The sequence below is a fragment of the Triticum dicoccoides genome, chromosome 3A, assembly GCF_002162155.2.
Source record: "Triticum dicoccoides isolate Atlit2015 ecotype Zavitan chromosome 3A, WEW_v2.0, whole genome shotgun sequence".
Taxonomy (NCBI): Eukaryota; Viridiplantae; Streptophyta; class Magnoliopsida; order Poales; family Poaceae; genus Triticum; species Triticum dicoccoides.
Genome location: NC_041384.1, coordinates 734,297,254 through 734,311,544, shown reverse-complemented (window position 1 = coordinate 734,311,544; position 14,291 = coordinate 734,297,254).

The window sequence follows — 14,291 nt, the reverse complement described above, 5'->3', positions numbered from 1 at the left end:
TCGAGTTGCAAATATTAGCAACAGAACCAGTATCAAATACCCAGGTGCTACTGCGAGCATTAGTAAGGTACACATCAATAACATGTATATCACATATACCTTTGTTCACCTTGCCATCCTTCTTATCCGCCAAATACTTGGGGCAGTTCCGCTTCCAGTGACCAGTCTGCTTGCAGTAGAAACACTCAGTTTCAGGCTTAGGTCCAGACTTGGGTTTCTTCTCTTGAGCAGCAACTTGCTTGCCGTTTTTCTTGAAGTTCCCCTTCTTCTTCCCTTTGCCCTTTTTCTTGAAACTAGTGGTCTTGTTGACCATCAACACTTGATGCTCCTTTTTGATTTCTACCTCCGCAGCTTTCAGCATTGCGAAGAGCTCGGGAATAGTCTTGTTCATCCCTTGCATATTATAGTTCATCACGAAGCTCTTGTAGCTTGGTGGCAGTGATTGGAGAATTCTGTCAAGGACGCAATCATCTGGAAGATTAACTCCCATCTGAATCAAGTGATTATTATACCCAGACATTTTGAGTATATGCTCACTCACAGAACTGTTCTCCTCCATCTTGCAGCTATAGAACTTATTGGAGACTTCATATCTCTCAATTCGGGCATTTGCTTGAAATATTAACTTCAACTCCTGGAACATCTCATATGCTCCATGACGTTCAAAACGTCGTTGAAGTCCCGATTCTAAGCCGTAAAGCATGGCACACTGAACTATCGAGTAGTCATCAGCTTTGCTCTGCCAGACGTTCATAACATCTGGTGTTGCTCCAGCAGCAGGCCTGGCACCCAGCGGTGCTTCCAGGACGTAATTCTTCTGTGCAGCAATGAGGATAATCCTCAAGTTACGGACCCAGTCCGTGTAATTGCTACCATCATCTTTCAACTTTGCTTTCTCAAGGAACGCATTAAAATTCAACAGAACAACAGCACGAGCCATCTATCTACAATCAAACATACATAAGCAAGATACTATCAGGTACTAAGTTCATGATAAATTTAAGTTCAATTAATCAAATTACTTAAGAACTCCCACTTAGATAGACATCCCTCTAATCCTCTAAGTGATCACGTGATCCAAATCAACTAAACCATGTCCGATCATCACGTGAGATGGAGTAGTTTCATTGGTGAACATCACTATGTTGATCATATCTACTATATGATTCACGCTCGACCTTTCGGTCTCCGTGTTCCGAGGCCATATCTGTATATGCTTGGCTCGTAAAGTATAACCTGAGTATTCCACGTGTGCAACTGTTTTGCACCCGTTGTATTTGAACGTAGAGCCTATCACACCCGATCATCACGTGGTGTCTCAGCACGAAGAACTTTCGCAACGGTGCATACTCAGGGAGAACACTTCTTGATAATTTTAGTGAGAGATCATCTTATAATGCTACCGTCAATCAAATCAAGATAAGATGCATAAAAGATAAACATCACATGCAATCAATATAAGTGATATGATATGGCCATCATCATCTTGTGCCTGTGATCTCCATCTCCGAAGCACCGTCATGATCACCATCGTCACCGGCGCGACACCTTGATCTCCATCGTAGCATCGTTGTCGTCTCGCCAATCTTATGCTTCCACGACTATCGCTACCGTTTAGTGATAAAGTAAAGCATTACTGCGCGATTGCATTGCATACAATAAAGCGACAACCATATGGCTCCTGCCAGTTGCCGATAACTCGGTTACAAAACATGATTATCTCATACAATAAAATCAGCATCATGTCTTGGCCATATCACATCACAACATGCCCTGCAAAAACAAGTTAGACGTCCTCTACTTTGTTGTTGCAAGTTTTACGTGGCTGCTATGGGCTTAAGCAAGAACCAATCTTACCTACGCATCAAAACCACAACGATAGTTTGTCAAGTTGGTGTTGTTTTAACCTTCGCAAGGACCGGGCGTAGCCACACTCGGTTCAACTAAAGTTGGAGAAACTGTCACCCGCAAGCCACCTATGTGCAAAGCACGTCGGGAGAACCGGTCTCGCGTAAGCGTACGCGTAATGTCGGTCCGGGCCGCTTCGTCCAACAATACCGCCGAACCAAAGTATGACATGCTGGTAAGCAGTATGACTTATATCGCCCACAACTCACTTGTGTTCTACTCGTGCATATAACATCAACACATAAAACCAAGGCTCGGATGCCACTGTTGGGGAACGTAGTAATTTCAAAAAAATTCCTACGCACACGCAAGATCATGGTGATGCATAGCAACGAGAGAGGAGAGTGTGATCTACGTACCCTTGTAGATCGATAGCGGAAGCGTTATGACAACGCGGTTGATGTAGTCGTACGTCTTCACGGCCCGACCGATCAAGCACCAAAACTACAGCACCTCTGAGTTTTAGCACACGTTCAGCTCGATGACGATCCCCGGACTCCGATCCAGCAAAGTGTCGGGGAAGATTTCCGTCAGCACGACGGCGTGGTGACGATCTTGATGTACTACTGTCGCAGGGCTTCGCCTAAGCACCGCTACAATATTATCGAGGACTATGGTGGCAGGGGGCGCCGCACACGGCTAAGAATATGATCACGTGGATCAACTTGTGTGTTTCTGGGGTGCCCCTGCCTCCGTATATAAAGGTTTAAGAGAGGAGGAGGCCGGCCGGCCCCTATGGCGCGCCAAGGAGGAGTCCTCCTCCTAGTAGGAGTAGGACTCCTACTAGGAGGGGGAAAGAAGTGGGAAGGGAGAAGGAAAGGGGGGCGCCACCCCCCTCTCCTAGTCCAATTCGGACCAGGGGGGAGGAGGCACGCGGCCCACCTTTGGCTGCCCCTCTCTCTCCACTAAGGCCCATATGGCCCATTACTTCTCCCGGGGGGGTTCCGCTAACCCTCCGGCTTTCCGGTTTTCTCCGAAATCACCCGGAACACTTCCGGTGTCCGAATATAGCCATCCAATATATCAATCTTTATGTCTCGACCATTTTGAGACTCCTCGTCATGTCCATGATCACATCCGGGACTCCGAACAACCTTCGGTACATCAAAACATATAAACTCATAATATAACTGTCATCGAAACCTTAAGCGTGCGGACCCTACGGGTTCGAGAACAATGTAGACATGACCGAGACATGTCTCCGGTCAATAACCAATAGCGGGACCTGGATGCCCATATTGGCTCCTACATATTCTACGAAGATCTTTATCGGTCAGACCGCATAACAACATACGTTGTTCCCTTTGTCATCGGTATGTTACTTGCCCGAGAGTCGATCGTCGGTATCCAATACCTAGTTCAATCTCGTTACCGGCAAGTCTCTTTACTCGTTCTGTAATACATCATCTCGCAACTAACTCATTAGTTGCATTGCTTGCAAGGCTTAAGTGATGTGCATTACCGAGAGGGCCCAGAGATACCTCTCCGACGATCGGAGTGACAAATCCTAATCTCGAAATACGTCAACCCAACATGTACCTTTGGAGACACCTGTAGAGTACCTTTATAATCACCCAGTTATGTTGTGACGTTTGGTAGCACACAAAGTGTTCCTCCGGCACACGGGAGTTACATAATCTCATAGTCATAGGAACATGTATAAGTCATGAAGAAAGCAATAGCAACATACTAAACGATCGGATGCTAAGCTAATGAATTGGGTCATGTCAATCAGATCATTCAACTAATGATGTGATCCCGTTAATCAAATGACAACTCTTTGTCAATGGTTAGGAAACATAACCATATTTGATTAACGAGCTAGTCAAGTAGAGGCATACTAGTGACACTCTGTTTGTCTATGTATTCACACATGTATTATGTTTCTGGTTAATACAATTCTAGCATGAATAATAAACTTTTATCATGATATAAGGAAATAAATAATAACTTTATTATTGCCTCTAGGGCATATTTCCTTCACCTCAAGGCCTGGACCTTCAAGAAGAAGCTGGAGGCCTGTGGCAGGGGCTGGTACAACGAGCTCCAGTCCGTGCTGTGGTCAATCCGCATGACAGCGACCAAGCCGACTGGCGAGACCCCGTTCTTCCTCGTCTACGGAGCAGAGGTTGTTCTCCCTCACGAGATCAGGTGTCGCTCCGCACGGGTCCTGGCATTCGATGAGGCTCAGCAGGACGCCATGCGGGGGACGGATCTCGTGCTGGGGGAGGAATGCCGTCGGGAAGCCGCACTGCGAGCGGCAAGGTATCAACAGGCGCTACGATGATACCACTGCCGCAACATCCGCCCCAGGACCCTTGAGGTAGGGGATCTCGTGCTCAGATGGGTTCTCTCCAGGGGGGGCTGAACAAGCTCTCTCCCATGTGGGAGGGCCCGTTCAAGGTTGTTCATGTTTCCAGGCCTGGCTCCGCGCGCTTTAAGACTCCGGAGGGAGTACCCATCCAGAATGCATGGAACATTCAACATCTCTGGAGGTTCTACCCCTGAGCGAGGCCTAGCGCCTAGGAAAGGCCCGGTGCCTGTGAAGAAGGCCAATGCCTGTGAAGCTATCGCGTTTTGGGAAAGGCCTGATGCCTGTGAAGAAGGCCAATGCCTGTGAAGCTATCGCGTTTTGGGAAAGGCCCGGTGCCTATGAAGAAGGCCAATGCCTGTGAAGCTATCGCGTTTTGGGAAAGGCCCGGTGCCTGTGAAGAAGGCTAATGCCTGTGAAGCTATCGCGTTTTGGGAAAGGCCCGGTGCCTGTGAAGAAGGCCAATGCCTGTGAAGCTATCGCGTTTTGGGAAAGGCCCGGTGCCCGTGAAGAAGGCAAACGCCTGTGAAGCTCGCCGCCTGTGACACTCTCACGTAATAATGAGTAGGGCTGTACACGCCCCGGAGTCTCCGGAGTGCCGCCCTTGGGCCTCGGGGGCTCCCGCCCACGCTCAGTGGTAGCACTTAGCTCCGCGCTGGTGAGAAGACGTCGAAGACTAGAATAGGTGCCAGACGCAGGTTTTTCATCTGCTTTCTACAGTTGGCGTGTTTATTCCTGTTTGAAGTCTTATTGGAGTTGTTGGCGTTCCTGGCTTGTGACTCTTTGTCTTTTTCATCCACTCGCCTCGTTTTCTCTCGCACAAGTCTTGCGAGGGATGTTCGCGGGCGCCCTCACGAGCGTCTTCCGCCCCGATTGTCTGGAGCTTTCCTGTCTGAGTCCTTTGCGGGAGCACCCCTCCCAGTGCATGCCTCACGGGCATCGCGACACAAACGCGGGACCTAGGCTGATCGCCCACGCTGCCGGGACCAAAGGTTACCCCTCTAACTGATCCTTGCAGGGCATGAAGCGCACGGCGAGGCCTCAGCCTCCGGAGGCGAGGGCCGCGTCAAGCTCCACCAAGCTCAAATGACTCCCGCACATGGACACGCAGCACAGAAACATAGCGCAGAAATGCAAAAGCAACGCGACACTTGACAGCAACAGTTCTAACACGCCCCCACGGGGCCCTGTACTACCTTCTTCTTACGCAGGAAAGGAAGGCAACAAAATGGACACGACCTGTCCAACACCAACCTACAGCAAAAGCTCGAGCTGCTCCTGGGGTTCAGGCGGACGCCTCCTCTCGCTTCACCAGGGCGCGGCGGCGGGTGGACCCGCTGCCTTCACCCAGGCGGGCGCGACGGCGGGGGGGCTGGTCGCGGCCACCGCTAGAGGAGCTGCTGCCTGAGGGAGAGTCGCCGAAATTTGGCGAGCCCCGAGCACCGCCGTCGGCACGCCTGGTGCTGTCTTCATCTTGGTCAGTGCCGGGGCTGGGCAGGCGGCCACGGTCACCATCTTCGGGGCAGCACCCAGTGCGGCAACCATCTTCCCCAAACACCTCACATAGAGGGTGGCGTCGCCATCGAACTTGAAGTGCAGGGTGCACCGCTGACCCAGGCCGCGCGCGCGGGCAAACGTTTGCCATCCGCGAGTCAGGGCCCCATTTCCGGAAGGGGAGACCTCCAGCGAAGCCCAGAAGGCCCTGCTGCAGCAACCATCCGCCTGGAGCCAGAAGCCGCAGCAGGCGCTGGTCGGCAGCTCACCTACGAAGAAGCGGGGGAGCTCGAGACAGGTGCTGGTCGGGTCCGCCGACCACACGACGAACTCTGGCAGCACCTCCGCCGAGCGAAAGCGCGGCCTGGGGGGCCGCGCGATCACGACATGCCTCCCCTCGGCAGCCGAGCGCTCACCACCGCGCAGGGAACCGCCTCCGTGGCCGCGGGAAGCCGCTGCGGGGACCGCGGGATGCTTGCAAGGATGACCCCGGCCGCGCCTGGCCGGGGGGGGGGGAGTTAGGCCCTGCCTGGTGGGCCTTTCCCTTCTCTGCGGCCGAGAATCTCTTTGAAGCCATGAGAACGGCGAGTGGCCAAGAAGAAGAAGGGAGTAGCAGAAAGGGGTGAACTGAGGAAGATCACACGGCCCCGTACTTAGAGCCGGGGAAGGCCGACCGCCGAGCACCATGACCTCAGGTAATCATGGCCCATATCTCTGCATGCAGGGACTTGTCAAGTCGTGCAGTTGCCGAGGCGTTGTGGGAAGTGCAGACGCCCACGTCCAATCAACCGCCATGTGGCGCCCAAGGCTATAGGCTGTTAGGGCCCACGACGCTTCGCGCTTGCCCCTTCGCTTCTCTGCTAAGCCAAGCCTGCGCGTACCTTGGGCCCGGGGGCTACTGTCGGCATTCTGGGAACGGGGGTCCCCAGACTTGCCTGCCTGCGGCTTGGCTCAGGTGGGGGCCCAGTGCGGCCCATCTTCATCAACCCAAGCTCAAGACCCTCGCGAGGGGCCAAGCCTCGTGGGGCGGACGACGGGAAGCTTCCTCAAGAGCGGCCTTATCAGGCAGGCTCGCGAGGAGGCGGAGAGATCAATGCAAGGGTACCTCGCGAGGATCCCATGACCCAAGCTATCACTACTAGGGAAAATCTTATACACAGAATCTTAGCAGCAGCGCGGTTTAAAAACAAACACTACTGCTAATTAGCAGTAGCGAGCTTGAGGAAACCGCGCTACTAATAACCCGATAGTAGTAGCGCAGGTTTTTACCCCTCGCTACTACTAAGTGATTTCCATCGTGCCTTCCGGGACCAGCCGTAGTAGTAGCGTGGGTTATAAACCCACGCTACTACTAAGTCGATAGTAGTAGCGCGGGTTATAAAACCCACGCTACCACCTGCATCTGCTCCCACCCCACCAACCATCCCACTCCATGTCTCAAAAAAAACACTCAACGCTTGATCCAGATCCCCAATCCCGTCTCCGCTCCCACCTCCTCTCCCAAGTCCCAACCCGCCATGGAGGGGAGCCGCCCGCGCAGGGCCCGTCCCCCAGCGCCGCCGCCGCCTACGGCTCCGGCGGCGGCGGGGACAAGGGTGCCCCGTGCCAGGAGTGCGGGGAGCAGCCGTGGAAGTACCGGTGCCCGGACTGCTCCCGCCTCACCTGCTGCCTCCCCTGCGTGCAGGCCCACAAGCGCTGCACCGCCTGCTTCGGCAAGCGCCCCCGCACCGTCCCCGTCCCGCTCGCCCAGTTCGACGGCAACCAGCTCCTCTCCGGTGAAAGATTCGTCCCTCGACCTCCAGTCCAGTCCCTCGCTCGCCGTGGCCTCCATCCATGCTGAGGAAGCCATGGCGCCGGTGCAGATCGACGTGAGGATATGTGGAAACTCTCTCCTCCCTCATCCCCCTCGCCCTCCTGACTGAAGCATCCTCTGCCTTATTTTCTTCTGATTTTTGTATTGGATGATTTGGAGATTGGCGAATCTGAAGATGACGGAGCTGGAGATCCTGGGCATGAACTTCGTCTGCGTCCTCTCGGCATTGTCGGACGCCAAGATACCGGAGAAAGAATGCCTTCTCCCGCTCGTCTCCAAGCTCCTCGGCTACTGCATCATGGCCGCCTCCACCACCGTCAAGCTCCCGCAGGTTCGTTCCGTTCTTTGCCTTTTGTTGCCTGAACTTTGTTGGTGATTTCTCAAGATTACAGCATTGGGCACCCGTAGGAGTAGATTATTGTGCCATATGAATCCAAAGAAGCGCGTTCCATGTGGCTGTTTTGATTCGTGTGGCGGTGGGTGGTGTGAGAGGACCTCAGGTTCTTTACGTGAGCACGGCATGCAAAATTGCGCATAAATAAAGGGCTGTTTGTTTGGTAGCCTGGCCTGGTCAAATCCTTGGAACAGCATGGCAAGGTCCCTGTGCTAGATTGTGCATAAAACCAACAAAGCGAGAAGCCACTGGTGGAATTCTTTGTTTGTTTGCTCCATGGTCGTGTGATCCCTGTGATTGTTAATTTGTAGGCGTGGATGCTGCAAATTCTCTCTAGCCATGAGAGATATAATTCTCCACCCTCTGAGGCATTTGCAGGTCTCACTACATAGCCGCTTGCTTGAATCTATAAATTGATTAGCGAGCATGATTCCTTGGTGCCACATGCTCTGCTCTCTCACCACCAATAGTGCATTCCGATCCTGGCCGGTTGACAGAAAAACATGCTCTACAGCCCCCACAGCTCTCACCCTAAAACTAAAAATCACAGGGATCGGCGTTGCTCCACTGCCAGGCATGCCTCCTCCCCCTCAAGCCCCCGTATTCAGGGACTTCGGCTGGGACCTACCACGGCGATTGAATGTTTGAGCTGGTGCATTGGTTCTTTGCGTGAATCTTTTGGTTTGCTACCAATTTCAATGTACTGTACTAGAGAATTATGAATGTTTATAGGAATTCTTGTAAGGTCGCATATGAGGCATGCGTAAGGAAGAGGTTCTTATAGGTGTTGATATAGTTGGTCTGGACCTGCATTTTGGGCCTTGACCAATTGGACCAAACAGCGTACTAATTTTTTGTTATTCTCGGTGCTTAGAAGAATTAATTTGCTATCAGGTAGCTTGGTAACGAGTTATCAGCACCTTATAAACATTTCTTTTGCATTTAATCCCGCCGTCGATGCCTCCTCGGCCGCCGATGTCTCGTCGTGGCCGTGCTTATGCATAGGCGCCGCCAGCGTCGCGTGCAAGTTAGCCTGTCAGCAACATGAGCAGTCTGCCCAACCTCTCCCCACTGGGAATTTAATGTTGCTATACTGAAGTCCAGCTCTTTGATTATGCCTTTTCAGTGTAGATTCTTTCATGTTAACTAATTGGAACAAGTTCTAATTAGGTCACAGATTTTGTACTGAATAAAAAGTGTTGTTTAGAGACAGTAATGGTTAAGGGCAAAACCATTGATTTTACAATTTGTACCACAAGTGTCGAGCGTGCATTTTCTACTTTGAGGTTATTTAGGCAAGCTATAGTCATATGGTGGAAGGTGTTTTTCTATCCAACAGGTTGTAGCTAGTAAGCATAGAGTAAAATAATAGATGAAGATTTCCTTATGCAATTTAGGAGCGGAAAGAAACATATAGCTGATTACTCTGTTTCAGCCAAACATTTTTTTGTTCGTTCATGTTTGAGGAAGAAAACCAAACGTATAGCGATTTAAGGTAGTTCCGTTTTTTGTCCTGTGGCAGGCGCATGACGACTATGGCAATTGGCGCCAAATCCCGGCTTTCACTGGAACATGTTTGAAGAAATGCCTGTCACCTAGTACTTCAAGCCGGTGGCCACCTTCTTCTTCACCCAGAAGAAGGTGAGAGTTATACCGTGGGTGCTGTCCTTATTGATTCTTTACCCAATCCATAGTGAAGTAATCCTGGGAAATTTTCCACACAACAAAGAAGTGGCTACACTGGTGGAAAAACAGGCTTCCGTCCAGCCCCATAAGTCGCGAAGCTGTAGGAACCGCGACTAATGGGACCTTTAGTCGCGGTTCTGGAGGTGAACCGCGACCAAAGGCCTGGGCCCAGGGCGCTCAGTGGCCAGCTGGCGCACGTGAGGGTCTTTAGTCGCGGTTGGCCAGGACAACCGCGACTAAAGGCCTTCGGGCACCTTTAGTCACGGTTTGCCAGGCCAACCGCAACTAAAGCCCCTCCCCTATATATACCCATCCAGCAGCCAACACTTAGCCATTTGGAGCCATTCTCTTCACAAGTGGGTGTAGGTTTGCTTTTGGTTCCTCTTATGCACATAAGGTGTTTGATGAAATGCCCCAAGAGCATGAAACAAACATGACATGAAGTGTTGGAGCCACACTCCTCGATCGCGGTTAGCAACTTGATGAACCTTTGATGTGTCATTGATAAAATATGCATGTGTGTAGTTCATTGTTTAATTTATATTGTTTGTAGCTAGTTAGTTTAACAAATGCATGATGGTTAATTATATATTTTATATTATAATAATGCAGATGAATCGGCAATGGATGTACGGTAACCGACTCTCCGGCGAGTTCACTACGGGTTTGAAAGATTTCCTCGTAGTGGCTAATGCGAACAAGCAGGGGGGTTTTGTTATCTGTCCATGTGTTATCTGTAAGAATCAGAAGGGTTACTCTTCCTCAAGAGATGTTCACATGCATCTGCTTCGGCACGGTTTCATGCCAAGCTATAATTGTTGGACCAAGCATGGAGAAAGAGGGGTTATAATGGAAGAAGATGAAGAAGGGGATGATTTCATCGATGAAAGCTATCTTGCTCATTTCGGTGATACTTTCATGGAGGATGCTGAAGGTGAAGGGGAAGGTGAAGAAGAGGCACGTGATGATCCCGTTGATGATCTAGGTCGGACCATTGCTGATGCACGGAGACGCTGCGAAACTGAAAAGGAGAGGGAGAATTTGGATCGCATGTTAGAGGATCACAGAAAGGCGCTGTACCCCGGATGCGATGATGGTCTGAAAAAGCTGGGCTGCACACTGGATTTGCTGAAATCGAAGGCAGAGGCAGGTGTAGCTGACTCGGCATTTGAAAACTTGCTGAAAATGTTGAAGAATATGTTTCCAAAGGATAACGAGTTGCCCGCCAGTACGTACGAAGCAAAGAAGGTTGTCTGCCCTCTAGGTTTAGAGGTTCTGAAGATACATGCATGCATCAACGACTGCATCCTCTACCGCGGTGAATACGAGAATTTGAATGAATGCCCGGTATGCACTGCATTGCGTTATAAGATCAGAGGCGATGACCCTGGTGACGATGTTGAGGGCCAGAAACCCAGGAAGAGGGTTCCCGCCAAGGTGATGTGGTATGCTCCTATAATACCACGGTTGAAACGTCTGTTCAGGAACAAAGAGCATGCCAAGTTGTTGCGATGGCACAAAGAGGACCGTAAGTCAGACGGGGAGTTGAGACACACCGCAGATGGAACGCAATGGAGAAAGATCGACAGATGGTTCAAAGATTTTGTAGCTGACGCAAGGAACATAAGATTTGCTCTAAGTACGGATGGCATGAATCCTTTTGGCGAGCAGAGCTCCAGCCATAGCACCTGGCCCGTGACTCTATGCATCTACAACCTTCCTCCTTGGTTGTGCATGAAGCGGAAGTTCATTATGATGCCAGTGCTCATCCAAGGTCCGAAGCAACCCGGCAACGACATCGATGTGTACCTAAGGCCATTAGTTGATGAACTTTTACAGCTGTGGGGTGGTGTCCGTGTGTGGGATGAGCACAAACAAGAGGAATTTGACCTACGAGCGTTGCTTTTCGTAACCATCAACGATTGGCCTGCTCTTAGTAACCTTTCGGGACTGTCAAATAAGGGATACAATGCATGCACGCACTGCTTACATGAGACTGAAAGTGTACATTTGCCAAATTGTAAGAAGAACGTGTACCTTGGGCATCGTCGATTTCTTCCGAAAATTCATCCAGTAAGAAAGAAGGGCAAGCATTACAACGGCAAGGTAGATCACCGGCCGAAGCCTGCGGAACGCACTGGTGCTGAGGTATTTGATATGGTCAAGGATTTGAAAGTCATCTTTGGAAAGGGTCCTGGCGGACAATCAGTTCCGAAGGGAGCTGACGGGCACGCAGCCATGTGGAAGAAGAAATCTATATTCTGGGAGCTAGAATATTGGAAAGTCCTAGATGTCCGCTCTGCAATCGACGTGATGCACGTTACGAAGAATATTTGCGTGAACCTCCTAAGCTTCTTGGGCGTGTATGGGAAGACAAATGATACAAAGGAAGCACGGCAGGACCAGCAACATTTGAAAGACCCTGATGACCGGCATCCGGAATGGTTTCAAGGTCGTGCCAGCTACGCTCTGACCAAAGAAGAGAAGGTCATCTTTTTTGAATGCCTGAGCAGTATGAAGGTCCCGTCTGGATTCTCGTCCAATATAAAGGGAATAATAAACATGGCGGAGAAAAAGTTCCAAAACCTGAAGTCTCACGACTGCCACGTGATTATGACGCAATTGCTTCCGATTTCTTTGAGGGGGCTCCTGCCGGAAAATGTTCGAGTAGCCATTGTGAAGCTATGTGCATTCCTCAATGCAATCTCTCAGAAGGTAATCAATCCAGAAGTTCTACCACGGTTACAGAACGATGTGATCCAATGTCTTGTCAGTTTCGAGTTGGTGTTCCCGCCATCCTTCTTCAATATTATGACGCACCTCCTGGTTCACCTAGTCGAAGAGATTTTCGTTCTCGGTCCTGTATTTCTACACAATATGTTCCCCTTCGAGAGGTTCATGGGAGTATTAAAGAAATATGTTCGTAACCGTGCTAGGCCAGAAGGAAGCATCGCCAAGGGCTATGGAAATGAGGAGGTAATTGAGTTTTGTGTTGACTTTGTTCCTGACCTTAAGCCGATTGGTCTTCCTCGATCGCGGCACGAGGGGAGACTAAGTGGAAAAGGCACGATCGGAAGGAAATCAACGATATGTATGGACGGCCATTCTTTGACTGAAGCACACCACACTGTACTGACCAATTCCAGCTTGGTGGCTCCGTACTTTGAGAAACACAAGAATATTTTACGCTCGGACAACCCGGGGAAGCCTGAATCCTGGATTAGGAAGGCCCACATGGAGACTTTCGGCAGTTGGTTGAGAAAACATTTAATGAATGACAATGATGTTGTAGATCAGCTGTACATGTTGGCCAAGACACCATCTTCGACTATAACGACTTTCCAAGGGTACGAGATAAATGGGAATACATTTTACACGATCGCCCAAGATAAAAGGAGCACCAACCAAAACAGTGGTGTCCGCTTTGATGCAGCAACCGAGAATGGGCAAAAGGTCACATATTATGGTTACATAGAGGAGATATGGGAACTTGACTATGGACCCTCCTTTAAGGTCCCTTTGTTCCGGTGCAAATGGTTCAAGCTAACAGGAGGTGGGGTAAAGGTGGACCAGCAATACGGAATGACAATGGTGGATTTCAACAATCTTGGTTACCTTGACGAACCATTCGTCCTAGCGAAAGATGTCGCTCAGGTTTTCTATGTGAAGGACATGAGTAGCAAACCGAGGAAACGGAAAGATAAGAAAACGATCAGTACATCATGCGATGATCCAAAGCGCCACATTGTTCTTTCAGGGAAAAGAAACATCGTGGGAGTGGAGGACAAGACAGACATGTCAGAAGATTATAATATGTTTGCTGAAATTCCGCCCTTCAAAGTGAACACCGACCCAAGCATTAAGTTAAATGATGAGGATGCTCCATGGATACGGCACAATCGTAAGCAAGCAGGCACACAAGGGAAGAAATGATGTGTAATAATTTATTGTACCAAACTTTGTTGAATGGATCATGTGAATTATATTACCCGTGATGTGTTTGGTGTCCATTTTTGAATGATTCGAGATACCACTGATGATACATGAAATTTGGAGTGATTTAGTCATACTGTCGTTGTACTGGTAGTCGTCGCCTTCTAAGTTGCCGCCGTCGTCGTCGCTGCTGTCGTCGTTGCTGTCGTCGCTGTCTTCGGGCGGCGCTCGTGGCTCGAACTGAGGGTAGCGCAGGCGGGGGATATCGCCGGCCGTGATGTAGTCCATGACGCTCTGCAGAGTCCGGCCATACCACCATAGCCGACGGCCGGCCTCGTGGAAGTTCCCAGGAGGCAGACCGTCCTCCTCATACCTGGCGAGCGCCCTCTCACGCCGATTGATGAAGAAGGCGTCCCAAGTATGCTGGTTATCGGGATGCCAGCGGGGATTCATGCGCTGCTCCGGCGTGAGGTCGAGGTAGTAGTGGTTCGTGATGGCCGCCCGACGCGCAGTACCCTGAGGGACGGGAGGGACCGGCACGCCGCCGGCGCTTAGGCTCCAGCCGGTGGGGACGCGGTAGCCCGGTGGACAAGGGTAGTTCGAGGCGCAAAGTATGTAGTACCGTAGAATATGTGAAACTCCTTCAAAATTAAAATAAAGCACAAAAGAAATAAAACAATACAAATTAAACAGAAAACAATACAAATTAAAAAGAAAACAATACAAATTAAACAGAAAACAGGTTTGGGGGG